We start from the raw sequence: 25,883 nt of genomic DNA, 5'->3' as shown, positions 1-25,883 counted from the left end.
CTTTACCGTACATTTTACGTTTTTATTTTTATTACGCCCTATATTTACACTTCTCCTTTTCTTAAGCGTTTTATTTTCACGTTAATTTTTTTATGCATTATTTTTCCCGCTATATTTGTTTGTTTTTTTAACTTAATTAATACAATATCTGCCTTATTTTTCTTTTGAGTTATTTTTTCGCTTTCTTCATGCATTTATTTTTCTTTCGCATAAAAGGTTAAGTTTAATTTTACCATTTATTGTATTTTGCGTGCTGCTTTTATATATTACTCAACTTTCGTTAAGATTTTAAATGCTTTCATCAGACAAATTAATTGTTTTTATTTACTTATATCGTGATTTTTTTTTCCACAAAGGGAGTCCATGTTTTCAAAAATGGCCTTATCACGTTTAGAAGGCCTCAAATATTTTCTGGACGAAACTACTGTTTTTTGTTTTAATTCTGAAGAACTTGCTGTCTTATTGTTGAAAATGTTTTAATTCTTAGTGCAATTTCTTTTCAGTATACGAAGCTAATCACACCGGACAAAAAATTAGTCAACCTTAGTGAAATCATGAAAAACATCATTTTATAGCATGTAACACCAAACCAAATTGCGAGCCTAATTGCCAAGTAATCAAATTGCGAGGATGCTGATTTCGGCGTTTTACCTGTTGTTCCAACATGTCCCACAAATTTTCAATGGGGTTGAACTGGGGTAACTTTGCATGCCATACGAGATGCATTTGAGTGTCTGAGTGTTCGTTCATAAAATCAGTCACATATTCTTCCAGCCCTATGAACTTTGCTGTTGTCATCTTGAAAAATAGGGATGTCGGCCCACTCTTTTCATAAAGATGTTGACTGAAAGGCATCATCTGATTATCCAGAATACTCAAACATGCTGGCTCGTGTTAGAGGCCTCCTTAGTGAGGGAGCCCCATCCATAATAAGAAAAACTCCCCCAAAACATGACAGACTCACCTTCTGCTTGAAACTGACCTTGTGCACAGTCAGGATATAATGCTTCATCCGCTCTCTGTTGCACTCGATGACATGCGTATTTTGATGTTGTTGTTGTTGTTAATTTACGTCGCACTAGAGCTGCACAATGGGCTATTGGCGACGGTCTGGGAAACATCCCGGAGGATGATCCGAAGACATGCCATCACAATTTTGATCCACTGCGGAGGGGATGGCACCCCCGCTTCAGTAGCCCGACGACCTGCGCGCGAAGTCGAGCTCTTTACGGTAGCACAGTTTAACGAGGACCAATACCGTACACCCTCGGTCCCTACGCAGACTGATCCAAGTGGTCACCCACCCGCACACTGACCGTAGCCAGTGATGCTTGACTTCGGTGATCTGCTGGGAACCTTGTCTTAACGATCAGTCCACTGCGGGACGCGATGGACTGATCGTTAAGACACGTTAAGTATTTTGAATAAAGGCAAAAACGTGATTCGTCATACTACAATTCATTCGGCCAGTCAGCAAGTGCCTTTGCGAACAATGGCCTTTTACAAGAGGTTCGACTCCAAATGTTCTAAGCATGCAGCTCCCGTCGCAATATTTTCTCACACTTGGACTGACAGTTTGGAATGGACCTTCATTTACTTACTGAAGCAATTTCTGTTGGGTTTGGAAGTGATTTTGATTGAGAAGTCACGAAACACGTCTCTGATCCCTTTCATGCAGGATCTTTTTCGTGACCGCATGTATTACGCCACTGCTTGTAGACACATTAGAAACCACACAGAATTGAAACAGAATTGAAAAACCAAAAAATCCAGCCACTTAATTCACTTTATGACCATGGGCATGGCCAAACACAATTGTTCCGTTTTGCCACTCTATTACATCCTTACACTTACCTATATTTACACATAATTTCAGCTTCAGAAAAAATATCTCGCTGATAGCTACTTGACTTTAATCGCGTTGAAGCAGTTGAGCACATTATTTGACCACTGCGTCGTCTAACGAAACCTAAAGATTCATGGCGGTGATTGGCACTTGGGTGACTAATTTTTTGTCCGGTGAGCTTATATTTTCTACTTTCTTTTTATTGCATTCTCTTTTTGTTTGCTTGAAAATTTATATCAATGCTGGATAGTATGAACGTGAAAATTATTAAGTTCATCTCTTATATTGCTTACCTTTAAAAAGCTAAGACGTCAAGTCTTGGTTGAATTTGTCTTTCATGAAGTTTTCAAAAGCTGAAAAAATATCACATATTGATTATTATTACATAAACACTTATGCAACATTATAGGAATATTTTAATTGCTTCGTAAGGACATAAAGGGGATGGTGGGTTTGTGATTTACTAATTTTATCAGACAAGTTTATGAGTCATGCTTACGTCATTTAAATCACTATCTTCTAAATTTTTCCTAAAAAATATCAGTTGAAATATCTTCAAATTATAAAAAGAAGTTTGAAAAAAGAAAAAAATTGGACAATAATTGCTGTTATGTGTTTCGGAAATTTAACATTAATTATGTGTTTCGGAATTTTAACAGAAAAACAGAAATAATGAATACTATTTATAAACTTTTATAAAACGAATTGAAATATCTACTAATTGTATTTTTTGAATAGTTACCTCGTTTTTTTGAATTCTAAAATTTGATTACTTTAGGAAGAGCTAAAATTAGAGCAAGATAGTGCTTTGTTTCTTTCTCACTTAAGCATAGGATGTGATTTGCTTATTTTCAGTGACACTAACAATGAAAAATATCAAGTCAAAAATTTTTATGTAAAAAAGTTAATATTGTAATAATTTCTTTCTATATTTCCCCCCTTGATAATTTTTAAGTAGTTTCCGCACTATTTCTTAACCTTATTATTTGAAAAAGGTGTCAAACATACAAAGGAAAGAACATTTCAGCTTAATATTTTCTGGAACAACGTTATCTTGAAAAGAATTAGAAATTCCAATTTTTATCTACTCAATTATTCATTAAACTAAACAATACATTATCGTTTGTTTTCTCAGTTTGATCTTTATTAAAATATAAAAAACGAGAATGCTGCAGTGAATTATTCTCTCATATTTCAATGTCTTCTTTATTATTCCAATAACATCGACTCTCTACGATGAGAAAAAAAATGACCGATTCCTTCACATACTTACAAAAAATTTCCATGAAGCCAAACATTACAGGTTTAAGACAATTCAATAACATTTTAATTTATTTTAACTCATTCAGTTTACTTAATATTTTCTTCAATCTCTTTACTTATTACTGAACTTTTATATACGGTTTTATATTTTCATATGTTTCACATTACTCTTCAGACTTTAAGCTAAATTTTGCACTTGACTTTATACTTTACATTTCTCGTTTAACTTTACATTTTACACTTCACTTACTTTTACGCTTCACTTTATATCTTAAGCTGTAAATTATACTTCACGTTTTATTTGACCTTCTGCTTTAGTTTACTTTACTTTTCTCTTTATATTTTACTCTTTACTTTAAACTTTATATTTTACACGTAATTTTAAACTTGGTTTAATCTTGGTCTTACATTAGTTTCAGTCAAAATTAGACTAGACTAGACAAAACTTAGTCTTTCATTATACTTTAATTTACACTATAATTTATACTCTATCGTTAACTTTCTACCTGACACTCTTCTATACTTTCTACCTGACACGCATCTTACTTTACATTTAACTCTACGCTTACATTTTAGTGTACACAATTTTCAAATTATACTTTCCGCTTTTTACTTTACGCTTTACTTTACTAGCTGTTTTCTTTACTTTACATTTTATGATTTAATTTATATACCACATTTTGTTTTACTTAATACTTTGTTTTAAACTAAGCTGTACTTTTTACTATATTATATTTTAGTGTCTTCTTTACTTTACACTTTCCTTTTTATTATATTTCAAAAATATAATATACAAGTCAAAATTAGTTTCAGTCAAAATTAGACTAGACTAGACAAAACTTAGTCTTTCATTATACTTTAATTTACACTATAATTTATACTCTATCGTTAACTTTCTACCTGACACTCTTCTATACTTTCTACCTGACACGCATCTTACTTTACATTTAACTCTACGCTTACATTTTAGTGTACACAATTTTCAAATTATACTTTCCGCTTTTTACTTTACGCTTTACTTTACTAGCTGTTTTCTTTACTTTACATTTTATGATTTAATTTATATACCACATTTTGTTTTACTTAATACTTTGTTTTAAACTAAGCTGTACTTTTTACTATATTATATTTTAGTGTCTTCTTTACTTTACACTTTCCTTTTTATTATATTTCAAAAATATAATATACTTTCTACCTTACGCTTTGCTTAATAGTTCAATATTTACTTTATTTAATTTTTTACACATTGCAGTTTTTTTAATATCTTCTGCTTTATATTATTCTCTATTTTATTTTATATTTAACGCGTTATTTTACACTTTTACTATATATTACGCGCTTTACTTGAGTTTACACTTTATTCGTTTTACGAGTTTCTTTATGTTTTACACATTACTTTACGATATACTTTCTACTATGCTTTACTTTTTTTTCTATATTTCCCTTTTTATTCTTTCAGATTTTTACCATCCTCTTTTTACTTTAAGCTTTACTTTCATATTTCATTTACTTTCATATTAGTTACTTAAGCGTGACTCTTTTTTAAATTTATTTTTTGCTTCACTTTATATCTCACTCTTTACGTAACACTTTATCTAATACTTCATATATTGCGCTTTAAATTTCCCTGATACTTCAAACTTTACTATTCTTTATTCTCTGTTACAATTGCTACTCAATGTATTAAGTATTACTTCATATTAAGCTTTCTTTTAACTTCATTAAATATTTCACACCTTATATTTTCGCTTTACTTTATGTTTTATGCATTTATTGTATGCAATTTTTATTTAGCTCTTAATATTAAATTTTATTCTTTATTTAATTGTACGCTTAACTTCATACTTTGATTACGCATCATTTATTATTTAGACAATGTAGTAAGACATTTGCATCCGAAATTCATTGATTATTTTTCATGCAAAATTAACCCATATTCGAAGATACGACAAAATGACTTCTGCTTATTTATAAACAAGATTTTATCTTTATTTTTTATCGCATTTTAGGACAATTATGATAGTATTAAGTTCAATTAATTTTATTATTCGCTACATTGCAATTTATTTAGAAACAGCTTTATTTTAATTCGAGAATGTACCATTTTTTATCGAGACATTTCAATAAAACTTAAATTATTTAATACTACAGGGGATGAATCACGAAATGGTTTTATTATCATTATTAGAAAACCTTATTTCCCTATCACGACGCTAAAGTTACAATTGTTATTTATAATTCATTGATTAAAGTTTTTTAACCTATTTTTCTTAAGTCTACGTCAAGATATTAAATGCTTTCAGCAGAAAAAATAATTATTTTAATCTGCTTATATCATAATTATATCATAATTTATATCATAATTTATCATAATTATATCATAATTATATCCTCCCCTCCGCAAAATTATATCCTATCAGCTTATATCATAATTTAACATAATTAGAAAGCTTCATACATTTTCTTGACTAAAAATACAGTTTTTTTATGTCGTCAATATATGTGGTTTCCAGATATGTGGCAAGTCTTAAATGTAATTTCTTTTATGTATACGAAATTATGTTCGCTATTAATATATATCTTTATTACGTATTCTTTTTATTTATTTTTTTGAAAACTTATGTAAATGCCGGTTAATAAGAACATGAAGATTATATTTTGCATGAACTTACTTTTAATAATCTAAGACATCGACTCTTGGATGGATTTGTATACCATAGAGTGTCCAAAACCTGAAAAAACAGGACACATTGGTTAAAATTATATAAATATTTATGCAACACTATAGAAATCTTTCTATTTTATATTTTATTTTATAACCGTCGTTGAACAGCCGACTCAATTTTTGGGTTTACGAATACAAATATTCAATTCCATAGCCTCGTAATTTCGAACCCAATCCAGAAGACAAGGAAACTCCTATATCAAGTATTGGGAGAAATTTGCCTTGTTGGAAGACTCTGATGGAACAAACCTCCATTTGCGTTATATGGAGAGGAAGAACACGAGAACCTCCCACGGTTAGCCAGACGGCAAGGGGAATCTAACCCACGATCTGTCTACCACTGAGGATATATCACGTCAGCACAGTGGTCGGTGCAAGCGGGATGCGGAATTCGTATCGACCAGTCATCGCCGGGATCGAACCCCGGTTCATCTCACTGAAAGGCGAACGCTCTATCCCCTGACTCATCCCCGGCTTCATAGGGACCTTTCAAACTTTATGACATAAGAGGGATGTAGATTTGTGATTCACTTTCTTTTTTATGACAAGTAGCATGCGGGAAACGAGCAACGCCTACGTAAGGCATTTAAATCACAATCAATTTTTAAATAATGGCAATCACGCAATATACAGAATCAACTATATATATATTTTTCTAAGAAGGATAAAATTGTTAGGATAGTTTTCGGTGTCCAATGTACAAATCGAATATTTGGTTTAGTGGTATAATATATAATAGGGAACAGTGCTTTAGCTATTCTTTTTCGCCAAAAAAAAAATCACAAAACCTATAAACTAGACAAGAACCTATACCACTTAAACATAAAACAACAAATTTGTATTTTATCGTCAAACGTCAGCCCACGATAAGTGACAAAATGGTTCTTGTCAAAATAAGTTTTAGATAACCTTTGACCTATAAAGCATTAGTTAATATTTTACCTTTAAACATTAGCTCAATTTATATTAAAGCCCGGCGTTGAACATTGAATTCACTACCAGTCTCAGCTACAATATCCGATCAAGCATTGGGACAAATTAGTCTTAGTGAAGAAAATTTTGATGGAATTAGCCAACATTTGCGTTACATGGAGAAGAAAACCACGAAAACCTCCAATGGTCAGCCCGGCGGCAAGTGTATAACATTAGCTCATTGCAGTAAGTCGTTAGTCTGTAAAAATGAGGGGAAATTTTATATCTTCCATAAGCATTGCTCGTTATCTTCCTCTCTCTTTGTCAGAAAAAATAAATTTAGAAGTTTTCGTTATATTTGTAAAAAGATAAAAATTTATGTAGCATGAAGTTGAAATTCTTAATAAAACTATCGGTCTTACAAAATACCGATCAATTCTATTTAGTAACTTAATCTCATCATAAAAACAATCTATTTTGTAAAATGTATGGGAAACAATTAGATTTCATATGAAGTAATTATTATTTCAAAAGGATTTTAAATTAAAAAAATGATTAATAAATTTAGTACCGTTGATTTGCATAATAAATATTCGTCTACTGGTATAATTTATATGTTTGAAAACAAATACTGTAAGAATTAGATTACATGAGCACTTTTATGACAAGTCTACGATAACCTAAGTTTGTCAGCTAAGCAAAACAAGTTATAGCTAACTTATGTTCTAAAAATCGCAAGCTAGAATTTTGCCTCCAAATGTCAGCGCATTGTACAAATTCGTTAACACACGTTAGCACCAAAAAGTAAAGTAATCTCATCCAACAAAAGTAAGGAAAACTTTAGCTATTTTATAGCATAGAAACTAAATCTTGAATTTTGCAAAATTATCAAATAAAAAAGTTATGGTCAAAACATGCTTTAACTGATTCCTGATCAATAAACTACGCGTTGAAATTTCACCTCTACGCATTTGTCCCTTCATCGAAATCATAACATTAACGTAAATATTTGTTAGCGACAAAATTATAAAAACAACAATTACAAAAACATCTGCAAAATTAGTTTTAACTAAAACAAATTTCAGCCAATTTATTATTCAGAAACTTCAATCTTGAATTTCGTGCTCAAATGTTTTCCCATTATAGAAAATTATAGGAATAATCCAAAAACAAGGTAGGTACTTATTTAACGCTGCACTAGAGCTGCATAATGGGCTATTGGCGACGGTCTGGGAAACATCCCTGAGAATGATCCGAAGACATGCCATCGCAATTTTGATCCTCTGCAGAGAGGGTGACTCCCCTGATTTGGTAGCTCAACGACGTGCACATGAAGTCGTGCACTCTTCGGTAGAACAGTTTAACGAGAACCGGTAGCGTGCCCCCTCAGTCCCTACGCAGGCTGATCAAAGTGGTCACCTACCTGCTTAGTGACCGCAGCCAGAGATGCTTGACTTCGGTGTTCTACTGGGACCCGTGTCTTTACGATCAGACCACTGAAGGATTCCGAAAACAATCAAAGCTAAGTTTACCTTAATTTTTATACCAAGAAGCAGTAAGTTTCTATTTTACCTCCAAAACTCACCCATTAAAAAAATTGTCATCCAGACGAAAATTTTCACTACAACGAAAGTCGATGGTCGTAAACTTGTGATCCGAACTACAGTTCGTTCACCAGGAGATGGCACTTAGTTCTACCTCATCGGATGGAGAGTTAATTTTCGCGTGGGAGTAAGAGGAGAAACATTACCGCGCTTGAAATTGAAACGACCCTTAAAGCGTGCCCAAACGCAAACATCGAATTCTTTTTCAGTCACCTAATTCGCTTTATCCTCTGCTATTATACGTTATTATTGTACTCTGCTATTATATCAAAAAGGTCAAACTATTCACTCGAAAGAGAGAAATATCATCAAATTTATGAAATATTAATGTGAAAAAAATGCACATAAAGATTGCGAAAGAAATATTTTTGTCATATTATCGCCAAATAGCAACCCTCTCCCAAAAAAAAAGCGAATTAGTATCGCCGGATACCACGCGAAGAAGGCGGAACCAAGTGCCAACTCCTGGAGTACAAACTATAAAAATAATGGGATTTTAGTGCCGCATGTTAACAATGCTCATAATTAGGGACAGAGTTAGAAATCTGAAGAGTGTAGGAACTGTCAGGGGGCTTACTTGTCGCACCTTTAAACCAAATTTACACATTATATAAATACAAGATGCATTTGAAATATTCATAACATATGTAAGTTATGATATATTAGTAAATTTGAGCATGAAATAATTTCAATTTTCTTTATAAGACATAGCTCATAATCTTTCTCAAACTCTGCCCGAAAAAGTGAGCAAATCCCTTTCTGACTTTAGATGCTTTCGTTATAATTGAACGGTCCGAAAATATATTCTAGAGCAGGGATGGCGAACCAATGGCACGCGTGACATTTATGACACGCGATACAATATTTTGGGCAAGCCACCCATCACAAAGTTTACTATGAAGCATATTAACATATAAATTAAAATTTAAAAAAAATTATTGACAAAAAAATTAACAATTAATGCCAAAAAAAACATTTAATAACCATAAAAAAAAGCTAACAATAAATAACTAGCAAAACAATTTAACAGTCCTGTTTAAACTAACATGCGATCTAATATAAGTTATTTGTCATCTGATTTGCAACAACAGAAGTCACACTGATGTTACTTTAAGTTGAATTATGCGTATAACTGAGACATTGCAAAATGCCTTTTTTTCCATAGCATATAAAGAGTTTTGAGTTGATAGTATTCAGTATTATTACTTTCCCAATAATCACGAAGTCAAAATTATTTGATGGCACGTCTATGATCACATTAAATAATTTTTTAGAAAAAATGGCACGTTAGTGCAAAAAGGTTCGCCACCCCTGTTCTAGAGTATAATTCTTACCAGATCTATGACGAATCCCAAAATACTACTCTCCATTATAAAGACAGCATCATGTCCTATAAAATGCAAAGTAATCAATAAGATATGAATAAAATATCAGCCTTTTAAAATAATAATAAATTTGCAACACATATGAATATGTAGTCACTATTATTTATTTGTTCGAAGAAAAATTTCATTACAAAACTGCTATATGCGTTCAATTTTTTCCCCATACCTCTCAAAGTTAGCCCTCTAAACATAAGGATCAGTCGCCACCAGCCATAGGGAAATTGAATATATAAAATATGGCGATGGAACGAATGCCTGCCCCTGGAGCTTTTTTTCGCCAAAATTGCGCCATGTGCTCCAAAATCAATGATTTCGACTTCTCGTAATAACGCAAGAGAGATGCTATTTTCACCGAAATTTTCATTCCAAGCTATCTTGTTGGTTTTGTATCTAATGCAAAGTGCGTATACCAGAAAGCCTGCTGGGTGAAACTAAACGAATTTTAAAGCACAGGGAGCCATCTGTGATCAAGAATGCGACTTCAGACACACACATCGAAGCCCGCTCGAAGGGTGGATCCATTCATACATCTACTGATCATAATTTTGACCTGAACCAGAGAACTATATTTCCAATTCAGTTCCTCTAGAAGTATGATTTGTTAAGGAAACATGGAGGATTCTGTGACCCGTCAAATTTAACGTGCACTAGTCACCATTTATTGCACGGAGAGCTTTTGGTGGTTAGGAATCGAATTCACGATCACTTGGACATGGGTTCAGGGCTCGAAAAAGCTCAGAAATTTTACCCGTCCCCGAGGACGGCTTGTCCAACAACGTACCCGTCCTCCTTTGAAACTAACCCGTAGCTTCTAAATAAATAAAAATATAATTTTCTCTTATTTATTACTCTCCAATGATTTACAGGGGTTTCTGCACAGAAATCTGAAATCGGTTTTCCATTTAGATAGATATTCATGATTGCGTTTAACGCTTTTTGCTTAAGACCAGTACGTATTGTGTTTTTTTGTAAGCTCATCGTTAGAAGTACAAATGCACAATCACAAGCAACTTTTCTCTTCTTTACCGATTACGTGAGCATGTGCATTTGGTCTGACGAAGGAATTAACGGGATTTCTAGATTAGAGGGTCATTTTAGAAGTGAGGCGCTAGACTCTTCCAAGATAATAAAATTTGAAAATGTGTCACGAACATTAACGGAAAAATGGCCGCCCACGCGGACGTCGGATTCGAGTAATTCGTTGTCCGCTGGGAATTTTTGACCGCCGAGGACGGGCGGTATTTCGAGCCCTAGTTCAACGCTCTATCAACTTCATTCGCAAACGTTACAAGATTACATAAAAAAAATTTAATGACGAATAAAACTATTTTTTTTAATCCTCCCCACTTGCGGCAATACGAAAAAGAGAGATTTACAGTGATTAAGGTTTCTTTAGAGAATTATAATTTTTTTTTTATTAGAATTAAATTCTAAATTACTACTTTCCACGGCGATTTTATTCAGGCGCATTTTTTAGGTCTCATTTTTGATAAACTTTTTCTATCATCGCTTTTTTCTAAAATTTTTTACTTTTAAGTTTTGTTTTAAGAATTAAGAATTATTTTTTTTCCATTTTTTCTTTTTCCTTAATTTTTTTATTATGTTTGTTTATATAATGACACTGTTTTTTTAACTGTTTCTACTAGAATTTTAATCTTTTATGGCTAGTTTTTCCTGAAATTGTGGTAATATGAAAAACTGAGATTTTCAGAATCGTTTTTTTCTGTTTTTTTAATTCTTTACTTGTAATTTTTTGTATCTATCTACTTCAATAAATGTAAACTTTTTTTTTAATCGTACTGTTTTTTAGTATGTTATGTAAGCTAACATGAGACGTTGATAATTTGCTCAAAAATGCTTAATAAAGATAGACGAAAATTAAGTAAAGTATTTGTATATTCCTCTTACTTTTTTCCAGCCATTTAATAATTTCTATTAATTTAATTTACTTAATATTTAGGGAAAACTATGATAGTTTTTTCTCTCTTCATCGTTACAATTTTTTATAAGCGTTGATTGCCATAATTTGTTTTTTTTTGTAAGACGCAGAATTTAGTTCATTTACGTCACACTAGAGCTGCCAATGGGCTATAGGCGACGGTCTGGGAAACATTTCCGAGGATGATCCGAAGACAAGCTATCACAATTTTGATCCTCTGCAGAGGAGATGGCGCCCCCGCTTCGGTTGAACAACGACCTGCACGCAAAGTCGAGCACTTTACGTTAAAACAGTTTAACGAGTACCAATACCGCACACTCTCGGTCCCTACGCAGACTGATTAAAGTGGTCAACCACCCACTTACTGGCCGCAGCCAGTGATGCTTGACATCTGTGTTCTACTGGGAACCAAGTCCTTACGATCAGTCCACTGCAAGAACAATCAACGCAAAATTTACCTTAATTTTCACCTAGATAACGCAAGTTTTAATTTCACCTCCAGAAATTACCTCATTGAACAAAATTGTTATCCCAACGAAAATTTTCATTATCCCATCAACCAAAATTAGGTTATAGAAAAAATAAGAGTAAGATAACTTTTGCTTTAAAATTTTGGAATAATGCTTTCAAATATCCATCCATTGTAGGAAATAGTTATCCTAACAGTCTTGTTAGCCCAACCAAAAATAAAAAAAAATTATGGCCAAAATAAGTTTTAGCTAGTTTACTACATAAAAACTATAAAATGTTGCCCAAAATTGTAGAAAATTGTTGGCACAACAAAAAATTTCAATATCCCACCTAGCCGGGATAACCTGGTTGGTAGGGCACTGGGTCCATGTCCAAAAGGTCGTGGGTTCAATCCCCACCGGCCGAAAACTCCCCATGTAGTAAATGGTGACTGACGCACGTTAAATCTGTCAAGTCACAAAATCCTCCATGTTCCCATAACAATTCAAAACCTCTGGGGGTACTGGTCCAAGAGTGTCCCTTTCTTCTGAATTGGTTCAAAATTACAAGGCTACAGAGTTGAACATTAGTAGTCTTAAACTTAAAATTGGATTGGCTGTTCAACGACGGATGTCATATCCCAACCAGGAAAAAACATGGCTAAAACAAGCTTTCACAAACTTTTAATCTAGAAAGAAATTTCGCCTGAGAACATAGGTTCACTTCACAAAATTGTTAGAGCAGACGCTGCTTCAACAAAACATATAACAAAACTAGCACTCCCACCAGGAAAACTTATGGCCAATACAAGTTTCTCAAAATCAATGGGTTTCAGATATGCGAAAATTCCCTGAAAAAATCACATGTCCTGCTCCTAGTGTTTAGACCTAGAGGGATGATACGAAAAACCCTGAAATCTGGAGTATATCTAGATGACAATCACCCCCGCACCTCATCTAGTTTAATCAATTGTCAAAATTTCAACTGACGATAAATTCTGCTTGGACATGAATTACAATAACAAGACAAAAAAGTTTTGTTTTGCTTTGGCTATATTAATACAATAAAATACTGTCATTTACGGATATAATCATGTGAGCTGATGACAAAATTATATCTTTTCGTTATTTTATTTTCTGGCTTTTAATTTCTTTTTAAAATTTATTTAATAATGTTTTCTTTGTTTTCTTTCTTAAAACATATTTTTCTTCGCATTTTTATCTTTTAAACATCTGTACATATGTATAAATAGCCCAATAAAGACAAAATGATAAAAAGAAAGAAAAAAAAACGAAGGAAATTAAGAAAACTAATAAGTTTTATTTGCTGCGCATAAGATGCAATTATACAGAACTCATAAAATAAGTTGAAAATATAGAGAAAACAGGGAAAATATTAAAGATGGATGAAAAGAGAAGAGGAGAAATTATTACAATAAAATATTTAAATATATATACTATTTAAAAGCCGGAAAACAAAAAGTATAGAGTCTCTTCATCAGCTCACACAATTATATCCTCAAAAAGGAGTGCTATCTGCTATTTTTGCGGATATAATCGTGTGAGCTGATGAAGCGATATCTTAATTCATTATTTTTTCTTTAAAAAATCAGTCAAATTAGGCGTGAGATTCGAAACAAATAGCTCATCCAATATTAAAAAGACTCGTAACTAATTCATTCCTTTAAAATTTAGATTAAAAGAAAAAAAATTTAAGTTTATTCCATTATTTTTTCTTCTTTACTTTTCATTAATCTTTAATATTTTCCATATTTTCTGTTCATTTTTAGCTTATGTGCATAGATATATATACTGTTCAGACACTCCATAGAAAATTCATACACACACCATCATTGCAGCAAAAAGGAATATACACAATTGTTATAGAGTCATTCCTTGAGCCATCATTTTAAGATAAATAAGAATACTCACTATATATTCATCTTCATAGCCTTCTTCATCATCTTGTTCTCCACTATTTGGATCACAATCTTTAACTAAGTACTTTAATGTGTTGCTCAATGTTCCAAGTACTGAAAGACATTATAAGTTGCAATATAAGTACACAAAACAACTTGCTTTTTAACGCAAAATTAAAAACACTTAGGTAAATCGCTGATGGCAAAACTTCTATACTCTAAAAAAAAAGACTTTGTATAATCCAACTAATTTAACATCTGCCAATTCAGTAACAAAAAACAACAATAATAAAAATTTAATAAATATCATTGTATAAACAAATATTTTCTGAGAAATATAAACCATTTTTGTTTCTAGAAGAGGGATTAAATGATGTATGAACTGAAAACTAACTTTTTGAAACAAAACACATTTTGTATACATCTCTGATGCAGTCAGGCACTTCTTGCACATTTGTGGAATAGTAAAGTGATTATATCGAATACTTCATAGTCCATTCACTATTTTCTTCAAGTTGATTACAGTAAACACTTGAAAACTACCTTTTGAATATGAAAAAAAGATTGAACATCGAATAAAGTTGAAAAGTCCAGACTCATAAAAGAATTTTAATAGTTAAAAAGTATGGAGTTTTTTTTCTGCACTTGCAATTAGTGTATATTTTTAATCATACTCCACAAGAAAATTTTCCCCTTACTTATGAAAGTAACACAAAGCATTGAATGTATGAAATATGATACAATGCATTCAATAAAGGAGAAAATAAAAATTAAAAAATTGTTAAAATAAAATAAAAGCCCATATAGGCGATAATACCAACTATTTTTTTATGGATTACAATATATGTAAAACTTAATGACAGAAGAATTAGAATTGGTCATGCTGCACCAAACACAAATGTAACAATCATCAAAACTAACTAAATATGACTAGGTCTAAGTCATGAGACTAGTACTTATTAATAAAAGGAACGCTCTAAGGTGTTGTCTTTTAAAGAAACACACAAGAGTAGAATAATTAAAATACCATATATCAAATTGTATATATCGAATTTTTGAACCCCTAAAATTTTACAAAAATCAGGGGCTCTATTTATACACCAGTAGTGAAGATGGACATTAATAGATACTCATTTCTTTCATAATATTTTTCTTACATATTAAAGTTTTCTTTTAAAGAAAACAATACTTATAACCAGAAAAAAACATGAAAAAAATTTAAAAAAAAATCAGCATATTTTTTTCAAGAGTATTTTAAAAAATAAAACATGATGAAAATGTTTGTTTTAAATATACCATAAAGCTAGAAATTTTAAGATTCACTGACATCATATGCATTGGAATCAATAAGTTAGCAGTGTCCCACTCTGTAACGGTTTGAATGGAAAATTTTGGAGACTTGATATTTTTTTATGCTTTTTAAATTTCAAAAGCTTTTATCTTAGGTTTCTTTTTCCGCAAACGACATATACTCCCAACATGCCAGAAATTTGCAATCTTGTAAAAAAAAGGAATTGTCTTTAACACTTAGATGTTTGATAATTATTTTTGAAAATTATATATAAAATTAGAACAGAAATGTAAGCAATGTATTTAATATATGAAATAAGTTGCAATTAGAATTTCTTTTATATATGTTAACAGATTACAATAATTAAGACTTACATGGACCTTTATGTGAATAAAAGATAAACAAAATAAATGTTTCTAAGCGATACAAAACTAAATGCATACTTACATGTTGGTGAAATACAGGCTATGTCATCATTAGGTGTAGAATTTGGTCAATTTTAATTTTAATCTAGAAGAAAATAAAATAAACAAGGAAAGTTAAGTAATTGCCCTCCACAAAAAAATCTACAATCAAATTAAGTATTTTAAGATATCAAGTTTATCACTAAGTAGTTAATTTTCAAAAACTTACTAATGCAGCAAAAGGATATAATTGAAAAGTGTAGCCAAGGAGTATAATAACTACAATTTTAGTGAATTATCACTTCAACAGGCAGACAAAAATTAAATTGCTTATCCATATCCTTGATAGCTTCACTCATTAACCTGTGTCCTATTGTATTTGGTCTTGTATTTGATCAATTTTAAAATACACAAACAAGGCAACTTTAAATGTTTTCAACAAAAAATCTACTAAGACGAATTAAGTTGTAAATATTTTAAACTCCCAAGTTTTATTTAACAAGTAACTCAAAGCTCAATTTACAAGAACATAATAATGCAGCAGAGGATATAATTGAAAAGCATAACGTAGGAATATGATAAGTACAATTTTCGTGATTTATCACTTTAGCAAATATACAAAAAATTTAATTGCTTACATAAGCTTGAAATTTATTTTTTTTTAAAAATTAAATAGAAAAAGGATGAAATAAGGCTGTGTTTACATCTTTTTTTTCGCTCCATAAAAAGCAAATTGTAAAATGAGCTTTAAATTCATTTAAAAAAATAAATAAGTAGAGACAAGCAAAAAAGATTTCTGTTTTTTACAGGGGATAAATTTCAGTGCCTCAAATTCAATCTTCGAACCAAATAAGCAAAATGAAATGGAGAAAATATATGTGTTAGATTAAGTGAGAATGATGCATCTGTGATTTCATGCATTATTTTTAATTTACTATTGTTATCACATTATAGTGGATTATTTGTATTTTATAATTACACGTGTTTTTAAAAATAAGCTAAAATTTAATAAACAATATTAAGTAACATAAAATTATTTACTCGGCTTACCTGAAGGGTGCTACTTTGTAAAAAAAGAAGTCAATACATCAAGTTGAGTTTTGCTTGAATTGAGTTTGCTTTCCATTTGGGACTTTTCTTTCTTTAACTCATTCAATTCTACCCGCTTTTCATTCAGTTCCTTTTTTTGTATCTAAATAAGCATAAATTTAATTGTTCAAACAATAACATACTTTAAATTTATTATCAATATATTGAAATAATATCATTTAATTAATCTTTAAAAGACTAAATATTTAACAAAATCAGTTTAAATTTTTAGCAACAAACCTCTAATTCCATTTCTTGTTCCTCTTTCTGTTTTTTTTCATAGCATCAACCTGTTAAGGGAAAAAAACATACACAGTTAAAAAAATAGGATAGAACTGTGTTTTTAAAAAAATAATGTTTTAAAAATACCAATTCAGTTTATGGAATATAGTACAAAGAATAAAATTTATCGAAATATATTTAAAAAATAAATAAAGTTTTTTTGTTAAATTATTTTGAAATAAGTAAAAACAGAACTTGAACTTTTTGATAATGTGCTAAAATTTTTTATTAGGGTGGCCACTCAAATCAGGTTTAAAATTTCCCTGATATTTCCAGGTTTTCCAGTAGGAATCCTAAAACTTCCAGGTCAGTGTGTTTTCTTTTCTCATAAAGTGCAGGTGAGTACAAGAAAAGTGTCAATATAATAAAGTATTTTATTTAAAATGTTATTTTTTTTAAATATATCATCTTAAATAGATGTGAAGAAAATAATATGTTTACCTCGTAGAATATATTACTTTTAGTGAATAAAAAATGTTTTAAAGTGTTAGTTTTGTAGTTTTTGCTCAAAATGAACTAAATAGCAAATACAGTGACCCCCAAAAATTAGAATTCTACTTAATTTTGAATAATGAAATTCTCAACAATTTTATTTCACACTGAATTTGTACTTCAGGGAAACTGAAAATCTAGTTCCATATTCTCTGATTCTTTCCGCGGCTGTTTTTCCCTATTGATTACTCACTTAAAAAACTTTTTAACTGTAAACTAAACACACTAACAAATAAAAATGGCACAGCTTTGTATAAAAAGTGGGCTTTAATAGTGGAGGAACTGGTTTAAACTAGTTGAATCAGGATTCATTAGCACTTGTTTACATTCCGAGAGTTAATTTTTAATGGTCAACCTCTCAATTTTGTGTAATTGAGGGGACATTAAGTTTTGTCCTCTCTGTTATATGAGAAACTTTAAAATTTGAAAACTTTTTTTTCAAATATATAACATAAAATGATTGTAATAACAAACTTTATTGTAGAAACCAGTTATTAAGTTAAAAGGTTTTTTACGCAATGAATAAAAAAAAATTAAAAGAAAAATTGTAACAAAGGGGACAAATAAATATTTGAGATAATTTTTGAAATAAAAAACAAGAAAATTTTTTTTTTTGTGACAGAAATCACTGCATAATTAGACGCAGGAACAATTTATTTTACAATATAAACAGGGGTCAGTCCAGACATTTTGCGAAAGGTCCGTTTTTCGTGAAATTGTGAAAAAATTACTCACATTCTTTCAAGCAGGGTCAACTTTTATGAATTTGTGCAAATAGGGTCCGTTATTGCAAAAAAAAAATCTTTTTCAAGGAGTTTTCAAATTATAAAGACGTACAAGATTATGCTCAACACTGTAAAATTATAATTAAAAAAGTTAAATTTTAAAAAATAAATAACAATTGCTGCTTCTAAATTAGAGATGCAACATACAAATATTTGGTATTTAGCCTATACTGCTGAACGCAGAATATTAATTTCGGACGAATAATGGAAGAATCGTCTGTCGAAGACAAAACTTAATTTGTTTACATCCATCTTTCTTGTTTTCTACCCAGTAAAGGGTTTATTTGATTAACAAAATAATAATGAAGATAAACAAATTTGTGAAGGGTCCGATTAAAAGAAAAATCATTTTGCGAAGGGTCCGTTTTTATGAAAAGATATTTTGTGAAGGGTTCGTTTTTATGAAAATATATTTTGTGAAGGGTCCGTTAAAGGACCCAAATTTCTTCTAAACAGAACCCTGAATATAAACACTTACATTTAGTAAAGTGAAAAATATGTATATAAATATTATACTAAAGAAGATTTTTTAAACCATTATTTATAACTACTTAAACTATTAACACTCAACATACTGCAGTACTGGAAATAGCACTATCTGTTGAGGAATGAGATTAGTATTTTTCCACCAGCCGATATTTTATCGCCAATTTTTCAACAAAAAATTTCTTTAACAAATAAGGAGAAATTTGAGAATATACGGGTATACAGGAAACAGTAATGAAATACAGGAGACATGGCAGGTATGTAAAAAAAAAAATTTCCAAAATGTTTTTAAAAAAATATTGAAAATTTTATATTTCTCTTTTTGAGTTATCACTTTTTGACGTGCTCAACTTTGACAGATTCTATAGTAAATCTATTTTATTTCTAGATCTCTTTTGTATGGTCATTGTATGGAATTCTGCGTGGCTAAAAGAAACCCAATATTTTTAACACGATAGTACGATACACGAACTTTAAATTTTAGTAATCATTTCTAAACTAGCTTTTTGAAAAAAAAAATTTTACATCGTAAATCCTAGTGACGTTTCGATCCTTCTTTCGTCAGTTACAACTCTACCTATGTCTTTAAATTTTTTAAAATCCCGAAACGTTTAATACGATTTTTTGTCTAGTCAGTTATCTATCGCATATTTGATTAATCATTTTTTGACGCGATTTACTTCTGTCGATTTCATCGATTATCTCTGGCTTATTCGGCAGTTATAACAACGTATTTTCGCAAAGTTTTAAAAATCTTGAAATTTTTAATGTGATAATATTATTAATCCTGAAGTTGAATCACGCATTCAAATAATCTTATTTCACTACACTTTTTTTTGTAAGCTTTATCGTTAAAATGACGGATTTTTTTTCAAATAGTTATTTCTACGCTTTTCCACGAGATTTTAAATAATAGCTTCTTCACGAGTTTTTTCTGATGTTATCGTAAATCTTAATGACTCTTAAGCAGTTATTACAACTTTTCAACGAGATTTCAAAAATCTCATTTTTTATTACGATATTATTAGACACTCAAGTTTTAAGTTGTCCATAACATATATACCCATTATGACAGGTTTATATATCAATATACATTAAACAAAATCATAATAAATCAATTGGTTACCAGAAATATTCCGTTAAAAAGTACAATAAAAACAGAAAAAATAAAAGTTAAACCCTTATAACATTACATGGCGTGCGTCTTTTCATGTTGGCAGCTTAATCAGAGCTCCGACGCATCAAAGATGATAGCTGCTATACCGGTGCACTGGCATATGCTTCAATTTGAGCTTAGAAACCATGCACTCCAGACGCTCTAGAAAAACACAATTTTTATCTGGAAAACAAACTAGACAGCTATTTCCTACGAAGCAGTAGGCTGCGAAAATAAGCATCAAGCTGAATGCAGAATTATTAATTGTTATTGAAAAACAAATTAACTAACTTTTTCAGCATCACTTGCAGTGGAAATAATAATTCAATAAAGGAGAAGGGCACAAATGTCGGATTAACCGGAGAATGTTTCACATGCAGTATAAAATTTAAGGCACTTATACTGTGGCTTTATTTTTCTTGGAGCAAGAGCTTCAAAAAATAGTGTTAAACTAAACAAAGAAAAGGATAAATACGTTACCTGCAAATATATCTTGACGTGAAGCAGCAACTTTATCTTTGCACTTCCCAATGATGGGAACATCTGAAAATAACAAATCAACAATATCAAATAATCATACTTACATACACAGGATATCTGCAACATTTTAGACTTTCAAATTCATGGCTGTCCATGACTAATTGGAAGAGTTTCTCATGATTTAACCAAGTTACTATTTTCTCCGAAAAAAAAAACGCAGCAATAAATTTAAAAAAGCATTACAATAACATTATTTGAAATTATAGGTATAGCCAAAACTGTTATGCTCTGCATCTTCATATTTATAGATTTTAAATTTAATAAAACAGATAATTGAAAGAGTTGAAACAATAAAATAGCTGAAAAAAATATAAAAAGCAAATATTTTTTTTCTTTTTTTTCTGCAGAATTATATTCTAAAGATACTTTTCTTGTTCATCGGAAAGAAAAGACTCATAATTTTTCTGCTCTCATCTCGAAATAAAAAAAAATTCGTAAATGACTGGATTGCTTCAGTTAGAATTTTTAATTGATATCATGAAAAAATAGTAATAACAAGAATTCTGAAATCACATAAGTTAAAAAGATAATTCGCTCAAGAAATTATGTTTTTTCCTTCATTTTTTAAGGGGTGATTGTGAGCCCAACTCAAAAATCCTGAACATTTCTCTAATTAAATCATTAATTACATATTTCAAAAAATTAACGTCTTTATACATTTAAATCATTGTTATTTTCAAAAAATGAAATTCTAAATAAATTATATGCAGCATAATTTAAATGAATAATTATGCGTAAGTTTACTTTTATCTATAATCACATTTATTATTCTACCCGAAAGAATACTTACAAATGAAAGTGATGCCAAGTATAAATTCGAGTTCTAATACTTCTAAATAAAACATAATTTTTTTTATGCATAAATGTGATCAACAATTTCTTGAAATTTTTGAATTTTGAACCTTGGATTTCCGTCAACTTCCAGATCGCGTTTACCGAAAAATCCGAAAATATGGATTTTTCCAGAGCACAATCATCTGTTTTTTTTTCTTTTTTTCAAATGCCATAATTTTCAAAGAACATGATGAAAACATTTTATAATTTAATAAAATATGACAGTTCGTAAGGACTTTGTTACAAATTCAGATATTCACAACACCATGAAATCGGAGAAGGGTGGGGGTAAATTCCATTTCAAAAATTAGATTTTTTCGGTGACCAAAAACCATGACTTTACATGATTTTCTTTAAAAAAATAGATAAAATCATGACATTTCATGACAAATTTTGTTCAATAACGAACTTCATGAGTTTCCATGATTTCTCATGACTTTCCAGGTGCTCAGATACCCTGCATACACATAATAAATACACTTAAATTCCATTTAAAAGAAATTTACCAGCTTTCTTATCTTCTATCAAAGGTTGAGTAGCCACGGGCACACTTTTCATATCGAAGGGGAATTCTGAAGGTTCTAAATGTGTATTGATGCAAAGATTTTTCCAAACCAACAATAGAAATTGACAAACCTTAAAAAAAATGCGTTGATGAGAAATGAAAGGGAGCTATTGTAATCATGTGGAACATTTAAAGAGCATAGTTGAAAACCTTAGACAGGGTAAAAATTAGCTGCCAGCTCTGCCCCTAGGTTAAAATATGCCTCATCATAGTTTCAGCTAATCTTAAACTAACAAACTTTCCAGCTCATTATGGTTTGTAGTGTAAATGCTAGTCTGTTCAAGTTATACAAGAGAGGTCGGGGGTTTGTATCCCAGCTGAGGAGAAAGAATTTATCAACTATCATTTCGCAAGTGGATATTTTTTTATAATATCAATCAATTTATAAGTTATTTTTGAATTTAAATAATTTTTTTTCAAAACTTAAAATTTATAAGAACAAAAAAAATGAATCGATGTTCAATATTTTTAATTAAAAACCTAAGGATTATATTTTTTTTAAAAAGTTGTAATAAATATGTTTTAATAACTAAATTTTTTTAAATTTATAATAAATTTAAGTTCTCATTAAACTTAATTATGAAAATCTAAACAAAACTATATTATCACGCTTGTTTAAAAAAGATAAAAGGGACTATTTATTACTTAAATATAATCCATTGAATTTCAAATAATCAGAATGCATTCGAAATAAATTTTGTATTTTTAATAGAATGATTTTCTAGTTATGTAATAAATAGCTTCCCTTTTTTTTAAAACTAGTCCAACATACTTTTGTCTACATTTTCATAATTAAATTTAGTAAAAGTTTAAATTATTTATTATAAAATTGAAAAAAATTCAGTTATTTTATCAAAAAATTTTAAACGACAATTTAAAAGAAAAATAATCCATATATTTTGACAAATTAAATACTTAGTTTTTTTTTGCTTTTGGAATTTTAAATTTATTTTTAAATAATTTAAATTAAAATATTATATAAACTGAATAAAATATGCCAAATGGATCTCAGAACAGAAATCTAGAGATAAAAATCAAATGCCCATCTGAAAATTGACCCCTTTCCCCCCACACACACAACTGCTGAAAGAGGATAGCCTCACCATTAAACTATAAATCCACACATTGTTAGTTTAAATGAACTGAAACCTTAATGTGACCTATTTAACAGGGCAGAACCGACAGTTAACTTTTACCCTATCTATTGCTTTCAACCATACTTTTGTATTTAAGATCAACTTGTTTTTAATAAAAACTGTACAGATGTGTACTTCATGTGCTAGTGAAAAAGCAGCATTTACGTAATATCAGCTTGAAACAATATAAAGCATAAGTAGGTAACTGTTCACATTAGAGACCATTTTCGGAAACCATCTTTAAACTGAAAAAATAATGCTTTTTCAAAATATAACACTGTATATTCAAATCTTTTTTCTCTAAACTATTGCTAATAAAAATTTCAAAACTTTACCAGGGTTTCCACTCAAATCTAAGAAAAAAAAATTCCCTGTGCATATTGCAGGATGCGTAGCCAAATCTCCCAACAAAAAATAAGCATCTTTAAAGTACTTTTTTTACGCACTCAAAAAATATTTTTAAGCACTATATGCAAAAGAATTTTCAAAGACTTTACATGATCATAATAACTAGTTTCAGATAAAGAACTCTTTTCTTGATTATATTAGCCACCATAAAAAGATTGAGAGATTTTTCAGTTCGTCAGAGGGTGGAAAATGACACCTGAAATTGAGAATATCTTGAGAAAATGCAGCAGGAGTTGCACATGAGAGCATCTCAATTAATTCAGTTAAGTAGACGCACATGCCGACCCACAAGTATTTCATCAAATATGTCAACCATGATGGGTGCTATTATACGCTACGGACAAATAGCATGCCGAAACGAATTGCGGCTGAATGAATTGTGAAAACGTTGAATAGAACAATGTGAAAACCACGCTTTTACATAATACGCAGCGAAAAGCAACATGGTAAAGAAAAAAAAAATCTTCGAGAAGGGAAAGTTAAGCACTTTTTAAAATTATCTCATGAAAAAAGCAGTTTCAATTGCTTTTAAAAAAACGAAAATCGTAAATGAGCACCATTAAGAACTTTTAAAAAACGCTACGCATGGAAAAGGTATAGTAGAAATTATTCTAATTTTCTCTCTTACCTGGTTTTATCTTTTTACCAGACTTCGCTACTGCGTCGCTTGTGTTCAAAAGAAAACGAATTCTAATAATTAAACAAATTTAATGAGAGGACGGACATAACATAAAAACGATCATCCTTCATAGAAATCAAACTAAAACAGAAAAGAAAAAAACATTAATGTTCGTTCAGTTCGAGCGCCATCTGTGGGCATTCAAGTTAATCTGTTTCAACGCACCATGTGCATTACAGACAATATATTTAAAGGAAGCGCAATTACTATGGTCTTGTGTGAGCTACATTAGTCTAACTACGATAGTTTTAATTGCTGGAAAAACTTGGAGAAAAAAAAGGAACAAATGAACATATTTAAATAATGCTATGGTAATTGAAACAGTTTAGTATAGTTGGAGTATCATAGATTATGCATTGAGTGGTCACCATTTTTTCAGAGACGAAACGAAACTAACTTCCCTGTATTTTCCAAAATTGTAGAGAAAAAAAATCAAAATTTCCTGTATTTCTCCTGTGAAGTGGAAACCCGCGATAATTAGGAAACTGTATGTATTTTCTATTTGGAAACCATATCTGCAGTAGTTGATTTTACACTAAAAAATTAAGCTTTTCTAAAAGTATCACTTCATACCTACTTTCACTAAACTATTGTAAATATAAATTTCAAAGCTTTATTTATAAATTTAATAAACAAAAAGAGATGTACCATTCAATATGATCTCGGAGTAAATTCCTTTTTGCTTCTGCTTCTGATTTAAGATATTAAAATAGTAGGTTGCTCTGTCTCTCACTTCATCATCACAATCAAGAAGACTCCTCTGCAGAAGGACTAAAATATTTGGGAGAAGCTCTTGACAGTGAGAGCCAAACTAAGCCAAGGAACTGACAGCAGCTGCAAAATAAATGCATATACTTTCAAAACAATGATGAATCATATGAATGTAATACATACCTGGCAACACTGAACAAATAAAATAACAGAGATTTTACTATCGACATTTATAAGGCTACGAGTAAAGTTTTGATGCACCATGCATAATCATGTAAGTCAAAAAGAGAGATTCAAAATTGAAAATAATATAAGAACTTACATTTAGCAAAATAATATGTACATAAATCTTAATCTAAAGATAATTTTTTAAACCATTATTCATAAATTATCTTATAACCATTGTTAAACATGGCGGGGAAAACCACGAAAACGTCCAACAATTAGCCTAACTACAAGGAATACTTAAACTATTAACACTCAACGTACTGCAGTGCTAGCAATAGCACTATCTGTTGAGGAATAAGAGAAGTATTTTTGTGGAATATCTTAACCTGGCTACCATGCTCATAAATGAAACAATAAATTGAATATTTCTTTTCTTCTTCAAATTATGCGTCATGTAAATAAATGTCTTCATTGCTTCATTTTGCTTCTCAATGTTGCCATATTTATACTAAATTTCCATAAACACCCATCCACACACACACAAAAAAAATTCTATGCTTTTCATACACCTAATATTTATATATTTTTAAGGACCAGCAAGCATTTATGTATGTGCATATATAATGACAAAAACTACAACCGAAAAATTGCATTTACATTAAAAACTTTGAAAAAGAAACAAAATGCATAAAACTCAGGAAAATGAAGAAAGAAAAAATTGCATTATAAAAGAACTAATGTTGTCAACATTTAAATCTTTAATAACAATGCCTAACATATGTTGTGTTAGACAGTAATGTGATGGTTAGTTATTA

At 30.3% G+C, this 25,883-nt stretch overlaps 1 protein-coding gene and 1 long non-coding RNA gene across 2 annotated transcripts in view; one reads left to right on the top strand and one right to left on the bottom strand.

The window, feature by feature from the left end:
• Positions 1–17,597, top strand: part of LOC147816139 (uncharacterized) — a 58,039-nt gene extending 40,442 nt beyond the window's left edge. The window contains exon 5 of the transcript XR_015431781.1: positions 17,385–17,597. The gene's annotated coding sequence lies outside the window, so the exon portion shown is untranslated. The remainder of the gene's footprint in view (positions 1–17,384) is intronic.
• The window catches only part of LOC122270877 (uncharacterized), a 112,775-nt gene that overhangs the window by 22,456 nt on the left and 64,436 nt on the right, over positions 1–25,883 (bottom strand). The window contains exons 7-16 of the long non-coding RNA XR_015431784.1: positions 24,838–25,023; positions 21,908–22,037; positions 20,508–20,570; positions 17,067–17,116; positions 16,788–16,929; positions 15,781–15,843; positions 14,056–14,156; positions 9,685–9,740; positions 5,782–5,841; positions 2,140–2,199 (exon numbers count right to left, since the gene is read on the bottom strand). This is a non-coding gene — a long non-coding RNA (uncharacterized LOC122270877). The remainder of the gene's footprint in view (positions 1–2,139; positions 2,200–5,781; positions 5,842–9,684; positions 9,741–14,055; positions 14,157–15,780; positions 15,844–16,787; positions 16,930–17,066; positions 17,117–20,507; positions 20,571–21,907; positions 22,038–24,837; positions 25,024–25,883) is intronic.

This window comes from Parasteatoda tepidariorum, chromosome 2 (assembly GCF_982258835.1).
Source record: "Parasteatoda tepidariorum strain Cologne lab strain chromosome 2, Ptep-v5.0, whole genome shotgun sequence".
In the NCBI taxonomy this organism is placed as follows: Eukaryota; Metazoa; Arthropoda; class Arachnida; order Araneae; family Theridiidae; genus Parasteatoda; species Parasteatoda tepidariorum.
Note: the sequence above shows the minus strand (reverse complement) of the source record. Positions and strands in the feature narration are given on the sequence as shown.